The 12226-nt window shown below is 42.3% G+C and overlaps 1 protein-coding gene across 2 annotated transcripts in view; it reads left to right on the top strand.

Moving 5' to 3' along the window:
• The first annotated feature begins 282 nt into the window (after window positions 1–282).
• Window positions 283–12226, top strand: part of LOC129189488 (E3 ubiquitin-protein ligase Midline-1-like) — a 32632-nt gene continuing 20688 nt past the window's right edge. Inside the window, exon 1 of one of the 2 annotated variants that reach the window (XM_054791204.1) lies at window positions 283–452. The gene's annotated coding sequence lies outside the window, so the exon portion shown is untranslated. Of the gene's footprint in view, window positions 453–10373; window positions 10605–12226 lie in introns of those variants that run through there. The other variant, XM_054791194.1, reaches the window with a different exon arrangement.

Below are 12226 nucleotides of genomic sequence, written 5' to 3'. Positions count from 1 at the left end.
TGAAGTGGAACATGCAGGTGTTGGGAAGTGATGCTCTATATTACACCAAGTACACAGGAAGGACAGCAAAGCTCAACGTTCCTCCTAATGGAAGCAAAGAGTTTCCAAACTGCAAGACAAAGCACTTGGAGGGATGGTTGCCTCCACCCGCTTTACGCTTCCCTGAGCCTGAACACATGACAAGCAAAACCCTAAGGCTTGAAGGGGAGGCAGGAGGGAGGGGAGCCAAAGCTGTGAACCGTAGGAGGAGGAAGAGGAGACAGGCAAGAAAAGGTCCTCATTGTTTAGACGTGCGCGTACGCTGGGTGTGTGGATGTAAGACTCCTCTCCTTGCAACTCCCGCTTTCCATCGTTAATGCCACAGTTCCACTGCGTTGTCTCTTCAGACAGAACTAAGGGCGCACCTCTCCCCTTTTTTGTTGCCGGACCATGTGAGGCTCCTGAATGTACTTGTAAGTGTCGCTTTTGTTGTTTCTGTCATCTTTATTTTGAGCATTCCCTTATAAGTGAAAGAGTGAGAGTCTTCATGTACGTGCTTGTCATGCATCTGTGGCATGGAGAGGTCTGTACTGCACCATGTGGTCCAAGCGTTGGATTTGAACGCACGTGCGCCAGGCTGTCATTGTTCTCTGTTTTGTATTCACTTTTGAACTGGAATCCGCAGCAAGTGTGTTAATTGACTTTTGCCACGCTTCTTAACAGATACAGTCTTCACTTTGAATATTATGCAAATGAACTGTTAAGAGATAAAAATATAGTTCATATAGAAACTGAAGCAGGCTGGAGCGTTCTTGTTTCGCAATCTATGCTAAAAAGTGTGAAGTGTACCTACAGGGGCTGTTTGTTTCCATTTTTTTTTACATAAACAAACAGCTCAATAGAGTCCTAAGAGTTCAAATTGGGAAGTCTAAAATAAAAGGGAGCACAGGCATTTTTTGAATAACTCATTGCTTTTCCAAAATAAAACACCATTGTTGTAAAAATCCTACAAAATTCAAAGTTGCTACTTCTAAATAATGAATACAGAAGGTTGCTCGACATTTAAATTCACACCTTTAGTTTGTTTTACAGCTATACAGTAATCCCTCACCACTTCGCTCTTTGAATTTTGCAGCTTGTCTCTATCAATTTTTTGAAAACTGTATTAATTAATAAAATCATGTTGTTTCATGGTTGAATACAGCCTAATATTGGGAAAAAATGTACATATTTAAGGACATTTTTACTTTTTTTTGTGCCTAAATTAAGCATTTTCAAGCAGAAATGGGTTAAATGAACTAAAATACAAATATAAAGGCATTCAGGAGACACATTCAAAGACAACGTGATGATACAAAAAAGTGTTTGCCCCCTTTCCTGATTTATTATTTGTCACACTAAAATGTTTCAGATGATCAAATTTCAATATGAGTCAATGACAACACAACGGAACACAAAATGCAGTTTTTAAATGAAACTTTATATTATTAAGGGAGAAAAAGCTACATGGCCCTGTGTGAAAAAGTGATTGCCCGCTAAACCTAATAAGTAGTTGGGCCCCCCTTAGCAACAACAACTGCAATCAAGCGTTTGTGATAACTTGCAATGAGTCTCTTACAGCGCTGGGGAGGAATTTTGGCCCATTCATCTTTGCAGAATTGTTGTAATTCAGCCACATTGGAGGGTTTTCCCAGCATGAAGCGCCTTTTTAAGGTCATGCCACAGCATCTTAATGGGATGCAGGTCAGGACTTTGACTAGGCCACTCCTATGTCTTTTGTTGTTCTTCAGCCATTCAGCTTGAGGTCACCAACAGATGGCCGGACATTCTTCTTCAGGAGTTTTTGGTAGAGAGCAGAATTCAAGGTTCCATTTATCACAGCAAGTTTTCCAGGTCCTGAAGCAGCAAAACAGCCCCAGACCATCACACTACCACCACCAGATTTTACGGTTGGTATGACGTTCTTTTTCTGAAATACGACGTTACGTTTACGCCAGATGTAATGGGACACACACTTTCCAAAAAGTTCAACTTTTGTCTCGTCAGACCAGAGAGTATTTTCCCAAAGATCTTGGGGATCATCAAGATGTTTTCTGGCAAAACTGAGATGAGCCTTAATGTTATTTTTGTTCAGCAGTGGTTTTGGTCTTGGAACTCTGCCATGCAGGCCGTTTTTGCCCAGTGTCTTTCTTATGGTGGAGTCATGAACACTGACCTTAACCGAGGCAAGTGAGGCCTGCAGTTCTTTGGATGTTGTTGTGGGGTCTTTTGTGACCTCTTGGATGAGTCATCGCTGCACTCTTGGGGTATTTTTGGTTGTGGCCAGCCACTCCTGGGAAGGTTCACCACTGTTCCATGTTTTGGCCATTTGTGGATAATGGCTCTCACTGTGATTATAAATTAGGAATTCTACTTTGCAGAAATTAACTTATCACGGTCAAGTCTAGAACCAATGTTTATTTATAAATAAATTACTATATTTCTGTTACATTTCAACCCAGTTAGTTGAGTTATTTTATTCTTCCACACCACAAAACAATGGGTTGGTCAAATCCAACCGATGGTGCAACGTATCTGATGAGAATTGCATCTGACATGGTCAATAAATAATAAAAACAGAGTATGTACACTGTTATCAATTATGTAGAACTTTGAAAAGCCGTATGTGGTGTTGGTGTGTGCAGGTACACTAGTAGTAGTTGTCAATGGTCCCATTTAATTAGATGAGAAAATTTGTCCAAATACTTGCGTGCATGATTGTTATAGCTGAGATTTTAGTGGCCACTGAATAGCCAAGGCAGTGCTGTGATAACTTGGGCTTGAACCAAGGTCGGCAGAATGTGAGTCGAGAGCGATAGCCGTCTAGCAAAAAGCCCAGACTGTCAACTTGATGTCCTGCGCCACTATTATGGTGTCAGGGAGTGAGAATTATTAACGTACATCCACATATCACACTACCTATACTTGAGAATGGAGTCAAATAAAGTGAAACCCACCATTCAATGGATGTCTTTGAACCTTTAAACTTTTAAATGACAGTCAGTTATTTTCCTTCATCAGTTATTTTCCTTCGTCAGCACTGAAATTTGTGCATGGAACACAGCTTGTTTCCAGGGAATATGCATAATGCACTCCAAGAAACGTATTTCTCCAATGTGATGAAAACCCTTCTGCATTTATTGGCTTTTCAAAATGCCAATTTAGTGTTGTTTGCTTAAAAACACACATTTTGCCATATTTGGTGCCCAGCAGGGTTTTCATGCTTAGCGGCCTTGGCAGCAGCAACTGCCAGTGGGTCCAATCGCTTTCATTCCTCGCCAAAGTTCCCCCCTAAGACTCTCACTCTCTGCTGGGGATTCAAGTACTTGGCATTCAAATTTCAGGTCTTTTTAGAACAGAACTCTGGCTCTTTGCCACCTCGCAATGAGTTTGAATAGAGGGAAAGGATCGGGTGAGTTTAAGTCAAAACAGAACCTTTACATCCACCATTTATCTGGCCTGTGGGCATTGAAGTACGTCAATGAGCTGATTGGTTCTACGAGTGACCCAACATTGTACTAATCACCAAGACGAAGGCTGAGAGAACCAAAGGCACGCAGCGCTGAGATCATCTGTGAACTAATCAAGCACCCAGAACAGTATGGTGATTATGAGTGTCAACAATGTGCAACAACAAGGTATTACTTTTGTTCGATGGAGATGGCGATGCTGCAGAGTGGTTTGCACTGCTGCCTCAGCAACAAGATGCTAATTTAAAACCTACTTGTGTGTCGTGGCATGGATTGTCTCTGGGTACTCCAACTTCATCCCACAGTTAAAAAAAACATGAACGTTAGTTCAGTTTGGGGTGGCACTTGGGATGTCCAGCCAATATTATCAGGCGATATTAGCATAACAATGAGATAACCGAACATGCTGGTGCTGTTTTATTCTGCTGATAATGACGCAAGTGATGGATTTGCTCGCTCAGTATGTCCGTGGTCTGGAATTATTTCCTAGTTTCACTTTTGGATTGTAAATATGCAAGTTACAATGACTGTAAAGTAAGTAAGGAGTCTTCCTTTTGTACTGCTTTTACTTATACAGGAAAAATCACTCAGATTTCTACGAAGTGCTCATACAGTAAAATAATAAGCAGCGATTGGCAGAGTCCAGTGTTTCATACTTTTCCCTTTGCTTTGTTCTTATATTTGTGCCACATGTGCAGTTTTCCAAATTGTGTAGTTACCAGCATCGGTTAATTGGATTCTTATTTTTGAATTTGTTAAACACTAACCTGTCTTACTTGTTGATGGTAGGAAAACATGCTAAACTCAAGGCCCGGGGGCCAGATTCTGCCAGCTATATCTTTTTATGTGGCTTGTCTGGAAATAATGCATGTCAAAAAGACACAAAATTTTTTTATTTGTTATATTATAATGTTTTATTGTTATTAATGATTAAAAGCCTCTTGTCTCAAAAACAAGTTCTATACATGCTTATCACCTGACTCAAATAGCCTTGGGTGTCTAGGCATGTGAGTCTACCCTTCATTGTCTCTGTCCCTCACAGGAGGATGAGATCACCCCTCCCCTTACATACAGTGGTGTGAAAAAGTGTTTGCTCCCTTCCCGATTTCTTAAATTTTTGCATGTTTGTCACACTTAAATGTTTCAGATGATCAAACAAATTTAAATATCAGTCAATGACAACACAACTCAACACAAAATGCAGTTTATAAATGAAACTTCTTATTGTTAAGGGAGAAAAAAAAATCCAAACCTACATGGCCCTGTATTAAAACGTGATTGCCCCGCTTTGGGACTCCAGCGAACCACGGTGAGAGTCATTATCTACAAATGGAACAGTGGTGAACTTTCCCAGGAGTGGGCAGCCAACCAAAATTACCCCAAGAGCCCAGCAACAACTCATCCAAGAGGTCACAAAAGACCCCACATCAATGTTAAAAAAAACTGCAGGCCTCACTTGCCTCAGTTTAGGTCAGTGTTCATGACTCCACCATAAGAAAGACACTGGGCAAAAATGGAGTTCCAAGACCAAAACCACTGCTGAACAAAAAGAACATTAAGGCTTGTCTCAGTTTTGCCAGAAAATCTTGATGATCCCCAAGACCTTTGGGAAAATAGTCTGTGGTCTGACGAGACAAAAGTTGAACTTTTTGGAAGGCGTGTGTCCCATTACATCTGGTGTAAAAGTAACATCGCATTTCAGAAAAAGAACATCCTACCAACAGTGAAATATGATGGTGGTAGTGTGATGGTCTGGGGCTGTTTTGCTGCTTCAGGACCTGGAAGACCTGCTATGATAAATGGAACCATGAATTCTGCTCTCTACCAAAAGATCCTGAAGGAGAATGTCCGGCCATTTGACCCAACCAGTTATTAGGTTTAGGGAGCGATCACTTTTTCCACACAGGGTCACGTAGGTTTGGATTTTTTTTCCTCTCTTAGTGATAAAAACTTTCTTTTAAAAACTGCATTTTGTGTTCAGTTGTGTTGTCATGACTAATATAAATTATGAATATAATATAAATATAAATGAGTTTGATGATTTGAAACATTTAAGTGTGACAAACATGCAAAAAAAGTAAGAAATCAGGAAGTGTGCAAACACTTTTTCAGACCACTGTATGTTGTTTCCTATATTCATATTTTAGGATGAACAGTGAGACAATTTCTTTGCAGAAAGAAACCATCTTTTCAGGCTTTATTAATTTGTCTCCTTGCATACAAGTTTGATTAAACTGTACCTGTCATTTTTCTCAAAGAACTTTCTCTCATCTACATTTTGGAGTATTTTGGAGCCAGCAGCAGATTTTCCCTTGACAGTAACCATAACTGCAACGTGGCCCTCGGTGAAAAGCAGTTTGACGCCCTGGCTATATGTACCAATATATATTGGTACAATATCGGAGAATATCGGTATATCAGATATCAGTAAGAAAGCCAATATCGAGCATTTCTAGCCGGCACTGTACAAAAGTGAGCCACACCATACTCGAGCTATCGGTACGTCATCACAATGATGCTGAAAAATGGAATCCTGCGAGTCAGATATTTTGATACATAAAATATGTATCATTCTAAACTGAATGGAACCATTTTGCTTTGTGGAAACAAATCGAGAGTAGAATAGAGATGGATCTTTGTTTGGCTTGCAGTGGGGACAAATATGTAAGGTATTCTAGCAAGCCTTTCCAGAGATTACAAATGTCTCAGCTCCTATGGAAAGTATGATTTCTCAAATATATGAGATGTTAGCTCTTAAATTCTCCAGCCTGATTATCATGCTTCATGCTGAAAGGGCAGACAAATCTTCAAAGGTCATACTTGCCTGATGCAATGCAATAAAACAGACCGTAGTGCAAACGAAAGATAAATCAACGTCAATGCATCAATGTAGCTTAGAATGGTATTGATTAGCTCTGCTGTGAGGCCGACTCATATATAGCCGCCCGTTAATTGGCTCTTTGATTAGCAAAAGCTCAGAGTCGGTGTCTCGTCTATGAGTGGAGGATGATCGATGTGTCTTTGTGCAGAATTTATCAGCTTGCGAGAGCCGTGGGAGTCCAGTTCGACAAATGTGTGTATTATTGTAATCATGACGACACCCCCAAGTATTGGATTTCAGGAAAACTTATGTCTTGTTTAACATGGAGACTTTTAAGGGCCGGTAATGTCCTTTAAAATCTCAAAGCATTGTCAATAAAAAAATCAGAATTTACATTCAGTAAGGGTGTCACCAGAGGGTCTCAGGTGTCCTCGAGCAAGGCGAGTGACTGTGTACCCCCTCGCTGACACCTTTCCTTGCATGCCTGCCTGCGTGTGGTCTGCTTCTTTGTGCGGTGTGCATCTCAAATACAACAATCCCTCGTTTAGCGCGCTTAATTGGTTCCAGACCCGATAGTGATAAGTTAATTTCCACGAAGTACGATTCCTTATTTATGAGTGGAATATTTTTATAGTTAGATCATAGAAAACCTTTTTTCGACATTCTAAATCGTTTTTTTTAAAACATTATTAGAGCCCTCTATTAATGAAGTAACACCCCTATAGTCACCTTTGCACTTGCATTACCCAATAAAGTAGACATCATAACAGAAAATAAGTTATTCAAGACGTAAGTAAGACACATACTTGTGTGTGTCGTTGTAAATGCGTTCCAGTGGCGTGGACAGGAAATGACATCGGGAGTTCAGAGTTGAGTTTTAGCTTGGCGTGGATTACGGCTGCAACAGCAGCGAGTGTTAGCGATTATTGTGCCTGTTGTGAGATAGTTCAAACCTACAATAAAAGCTTGCTGTTCCGGCAATGAAGTCTGGAGCCACATGAAATGATTATTTCAGCACATTTTGGTTTGTAACTCCTGACATGACAAGAATAGCTTCTGCAAATATTCCATTTTTGCTCACGGATGTTTCAGTTTAGCAACATGTGTTGAACGTCTGATGTGAGTGCGTATGTGTGTGTTGTCTGTTTTTGAAGAGGAAAAACAAACAAGACGGACACGCACGAGTTAATCAATGGGATCCAGATTAGGCTAAACTTGCTCAATTGATGATGTAGGATTACTAACGTGATATATGATTAAAGATTTAAACTGTTAATGAACCAACCGAGACCATCATTCATTCAATTTATAATTCATGGCTGTCCTGCTGTCAGCACACCGTACCTTGACACCTCTCTCCCATCATAAAAGATTCACATATATTGATTAATGTCACAGTTCCGTTTCCTTTTCAACTCCAGCTTGTCATCATCTGCGATTCTTTCAATGGGCAAAGTGAAAACATAGCTTTTATACAAGGGAACCCTCACTTTTTGGAGGCACTCTCCTTGTCATGGGCAAAAGTGAGCTCATAAATCTTTTTTGGATTTTGTTCCCTAATGCCAGGTAGGCCCCGGAACATTATCACTACACTGCATTATGTGCACTGTACTGCTGAAGCAAGAGAAAGTGAGGTCGAAGAGCCGGACTTTCTCCTATAACTTATTGATGCCCCCATTTGGCACGCCATATCGCCATGGGGGGGGGGGGGGGGGGGGGGGGGGGTAGATCCAGTTTTCTTAAAAGCAGAGCGACTTATCTAAACAAGGTGCGTATGGCAATTTTCCATGTGCAGCTGCCTCACGCAAAGCCTCCGCCTTTCCAGGCACCAAATGACAGATATGAGTTTGGAGCCACAAAATGTAATTAGAATACCTTTTCAAAAATGATGAGCGAGAGAAAGAGAGAGATGTCAGAGTGAAGGCGCTGTGTCACAGTGTTGGAAATGGAAGGACTGGTGCCTCAGTCAAGGCCACCTTGATCGCGCTCTGGAAGTTGCTTGCAGACTGAGCCAGTGCTGCACGGCGCTCGTGTTGCAGAGAAGCCTTCAGAGTTTCAGATTTACCTGATAGATATTCCTTTTTTTCTTTCTGGATTCTATTCTTACTTCCTCTCTCGCTGAGTGTCTAAACTGAGCTTACAGAAAGTCATTCAGACAGTAAGTCATGTGGAATATGGACCATATTCCGGAAAATAGGAGAAAATTCTGGTCTTTCCACCAGAATTGCCACCAGCACACCCATATTTGATGAGTGGTCCGGAAGCAGTACCAGAGAGTATGCAACTTTTTTATACGGGAGGGCGCTGAGGAAAGAAGGGCAAAATATGGGCGCTTACCAGGGAAAATGGGAGAGCTGACAGGTACGGCCTCAGGATAAACTACCATGATGTTCTTTAAAAGGTCAAACACGCACGCACACACATGCACACAAGACAAGACAACACACAAACACGCAGAATGTTTCCATGAGTCATGCGGTAACGATGCATAATGTCCAAGATGTCACATTTGTAGGTCATCCGGATGCCTCACGATGTTCATTTGCTTTGACTTTTTGTTGCAGTTTCTGCTCGCCACCATTTCATTCAAGTGTAAACTGTGCGTAAAGTGAGGTATGCATCCTGCCAATCCTAGATTTCGGGTCATAACCCCGTCACAGTTCGTCCCTGTTATTGGTCTCACACAGCGAGACTCCACATTCCACTCATTCCTGGTTGCTTAAAAGGGAGACCTTACTTACTCGACTTAAAGTGGAGGTCAGCTTTTCCAGTTTAGGGGACTAACAGGAAAGACTGCATTGTTTGGCGTGACAAAACCACATCAATTAATGGAAGCGACATTATTTACTTTAACAGGAACTAATAAAAATAATAGTAATCCGGATGAAAGCGTTGATCAGATGTAGTTGTTTTCCACATATATTTTATAGAGCTATTGGTAGTGTAATGGTTCACATAGTTGATCTTTCTACATCTGGTGCACTCCCGCCTCTCTGTGATAATCTCCAGGTGACCTCTAACCGTGAACAGGATAAGTGGTTGAGAAAATGGATGGATGGATTCATGGCGGGAGGTGTGTTAAATTGGGATTGTTTAGCCTTGGCAGAGGTCTATTCTCCCCAACAGGTTTTGCCTTTCATTCTTAAGGAGCAGCCACATTCCAATTGGGCCTTTTCCAAAAGTTGTCACCACAGCTAACATGTCATGGCATAATGCAGGACCGTGCACGCCAAGTACACAAACAGAGATTATAGGTGCAAACCCATGGAGAGAACGCTGGAATTAGCACTTATAGGGTTCCTAAAATCACACTATCCAGAAGGAATCTGGCGGTGGTCTGCGATCCTGTGGTACATTTTGTCTGGAACTGATCAGACCCCTCATTTGCACACTGTTGCACACATTTGAGGATTCTGCAAAAATGTTACGTTGGCTCTGCTTTATGCTGCGTTTTTCAACAAAGCCCAGCAAGCTCATTGGTTCAGTGAGTCAGACGCACATACAGGATTGGTGTTCGCAGTTACGATGGCATTTGTGTGGGCGCTTACATGGCTCAGTTGTATCTTGGAGATTAATCTAAGCTTCCTTCCGTTGGGCTTCCCTTTCAGGGGACTGTTGCAAAAACAACTGCACTTCTAGCATGGCTGATGCAAACGCTACATTGTACAGCGTGAAGTCATTATTGAGGATGTGTCAAACCTCACAACTTCCAGGTGGCGTTTGACTGCTTGAATGCACACTCGAAGACATACGCATGCACATGTGGGGATGCGTGAGAGCACATACGCGCAAGGGCATGCAGACACAAAGATTCCCACGACATGCTTTCCTTCTGACACATTTGACGAGAACTTGTAGAGCCTTCTTGGACTCCACCCTGAGTGGTCAAGCTATTGGCCTAGTTAGAGGCAGGGCAGCCCACTGGCAGATTTGAATAGGAAAGCAGGGTGGGAGGGGGAGGAGGATGGGGAGGGATGGAGGCAGTGCACTACTTTGTGCCTGCTCTCTCTCTCTCTCTCTCTCTCTCTCTCTCTCTCTCTTTCTCTTTCTCTGTGTAGGGTCAGGATGCACAAGCTCACACAGGCAAGGGAGGAAGCATGTCATGAGAGGTGATGACACAACTGTGGAGCCGTGGCCACATCCTCGCTGACTCTCGTTTGGCTACCGGCGACTGTTTTTGGCCCCCTCCACTGCACCACAGGAAAGAGTCAAAGATAGCTTACCTTCGGCTTATCTAACTCTTCCTGTCTTTTTTCACATTGTTTGTGGATGATGGGATTTTAACCATGTGGAAGGTAAGAGGAGGAGGAGACTTTGCTGTTTTCTTCTACAGGAGTTGCCTGTCTCACCAGGAGTTTGCTCTGCTGTACGTTACTCCTGTAAGACTCTAGAAAAATCCTGAAGGCCGTATTTTCCGGACTATAAGCCACACTTTTTCTCATAGTTTGGCTGGTCTTGCGACTTATAGTCAGGTGTGACTTATACATCAAAATATATATAATTGAACATGTTTTTAAATGTGAATTCTTACTGCCTGACGTGAACAGAGGCGGGAAAGTTACAGTCACCAGCCGCGAGAGGGCACCCCAGAGTTGTGACAACTGCTGTATATGCTGCTTCTGCAATTCAGTGATGTGGAATGAGATCGGGAGTTTGGTGAACTTCCTTACCGGTAACTTGCTTGTTGCACTTGCTGACTAGTATATTCTGCCTCCCAGGTATGTTCTCTATGCTATTGTGTCGCTGAATAACTGTAATGTGCTACATCAACATACCGGACAACCTATGCCGCCTGTTGTCAGATTAAAAGTCTAGACTTCAGTTGTGTGAAACACACTTCTAAATAAATGTGACTGATAGTCCAGTGCAACATATGTTGTTTTTCCTCTTCATGACGCATTTTTTGACTGAAAATACGGTATATAGACAAGGTATTGCAACACCTGCAACCACCTACAGGAAGCAAACGTAGAGGGAAATAAGGGGTTGGTATCACCTTTGCAGCTGCAACAGCTTCCACTCCTCTGGGAAGACTGTCTGAAAGAGTTTGAGGAGGCCAGAGGTCACTGATGTTGGCTCAGTCTCTGTTCGAGTGCATCCCAAAAGTGTTTGATGGGGTCAAGGTCGGGGCTCTTTAGTTCTTCCCACCAAACTCACCCAATCATGCCTTTATGTACTTCGAAACAGAAAAGGGCATCCCTAAATTGTTCCCACAACATTGGAAGCATAAAATTCTCCAAAATGTCTTGGTATGATGAAGAATGAAGATACAGGGCGGATGAATGGGTCAAGTTCACCTCTTGATTATTGAAAGAATTCAATAGTAGACATGTTGCAATGCTTTTCCATATCATGTCTGTTGGATTTGGGGTTTTTTAGTTGGAATGAAGGGCGGGAGCAGTGAGTGCCAGCGGTACTGGAATGATAATGACAGAGCTGTGGTACTTGGGAAGCAACCAATGAATGCTGCGGGGCCATCTGTGTCCTGGACTACGAGATACTTCTGCAGTTGTTCTTAATCTCGTTAGAGCAGCTGCAGTAAATATGTTTTACTTTGCTTTTACTGAGTTGCAAGCATTCGTTGTTTTTTGGATGCCCTGTTCGGGACGCTGGGTTGCGTGTGAGACTCGCTTTAGTGTGACCCACTTTTACTGAGCAACTGGGTTTTTTTGGTGCTTGAAGGCCAAAGCACTTAATGATAGGAGACATTTCTTGAGGGATGATTAAAAGGAAGTCTGCGTATGTTGATTAAACACCTTTAAAGCGTGTGTCTCTGTATACGATAAAGCATGTTGCCGTGATGCATCGCAAACATCTTTGAGTTTGCATGTGTTTTCGTGTGTACTGAGGCATGTGCGAGACAGCTGGGCCATGACGCCCACCGCCTCACCCCGAGACTGAACATGTCCACGTCTCA

This window comes from Dunckerocampus dactyliophorus, chromosome 1 (assembly GCF_027744805.1).
Source record: "Dunckerocampus dactyliophorus isolate RoL2022-P2 chromosome 1, RoL_Ddac_1.1, whole genome shotgun sequence".
Classification (NCBI taxonomy): Eukaryota; Metazoa; Chordata; class Actinopteri; order Syngnathiformes; family Syngnathidae; genus Dunckerocampus; species Dunckerocampus dactyliophorus.
The sequence above is the reverse complement of the archived record's forward strand: the minus strand, read 5'-3'. Positions and strand labels throughout refer to the sequence as shown.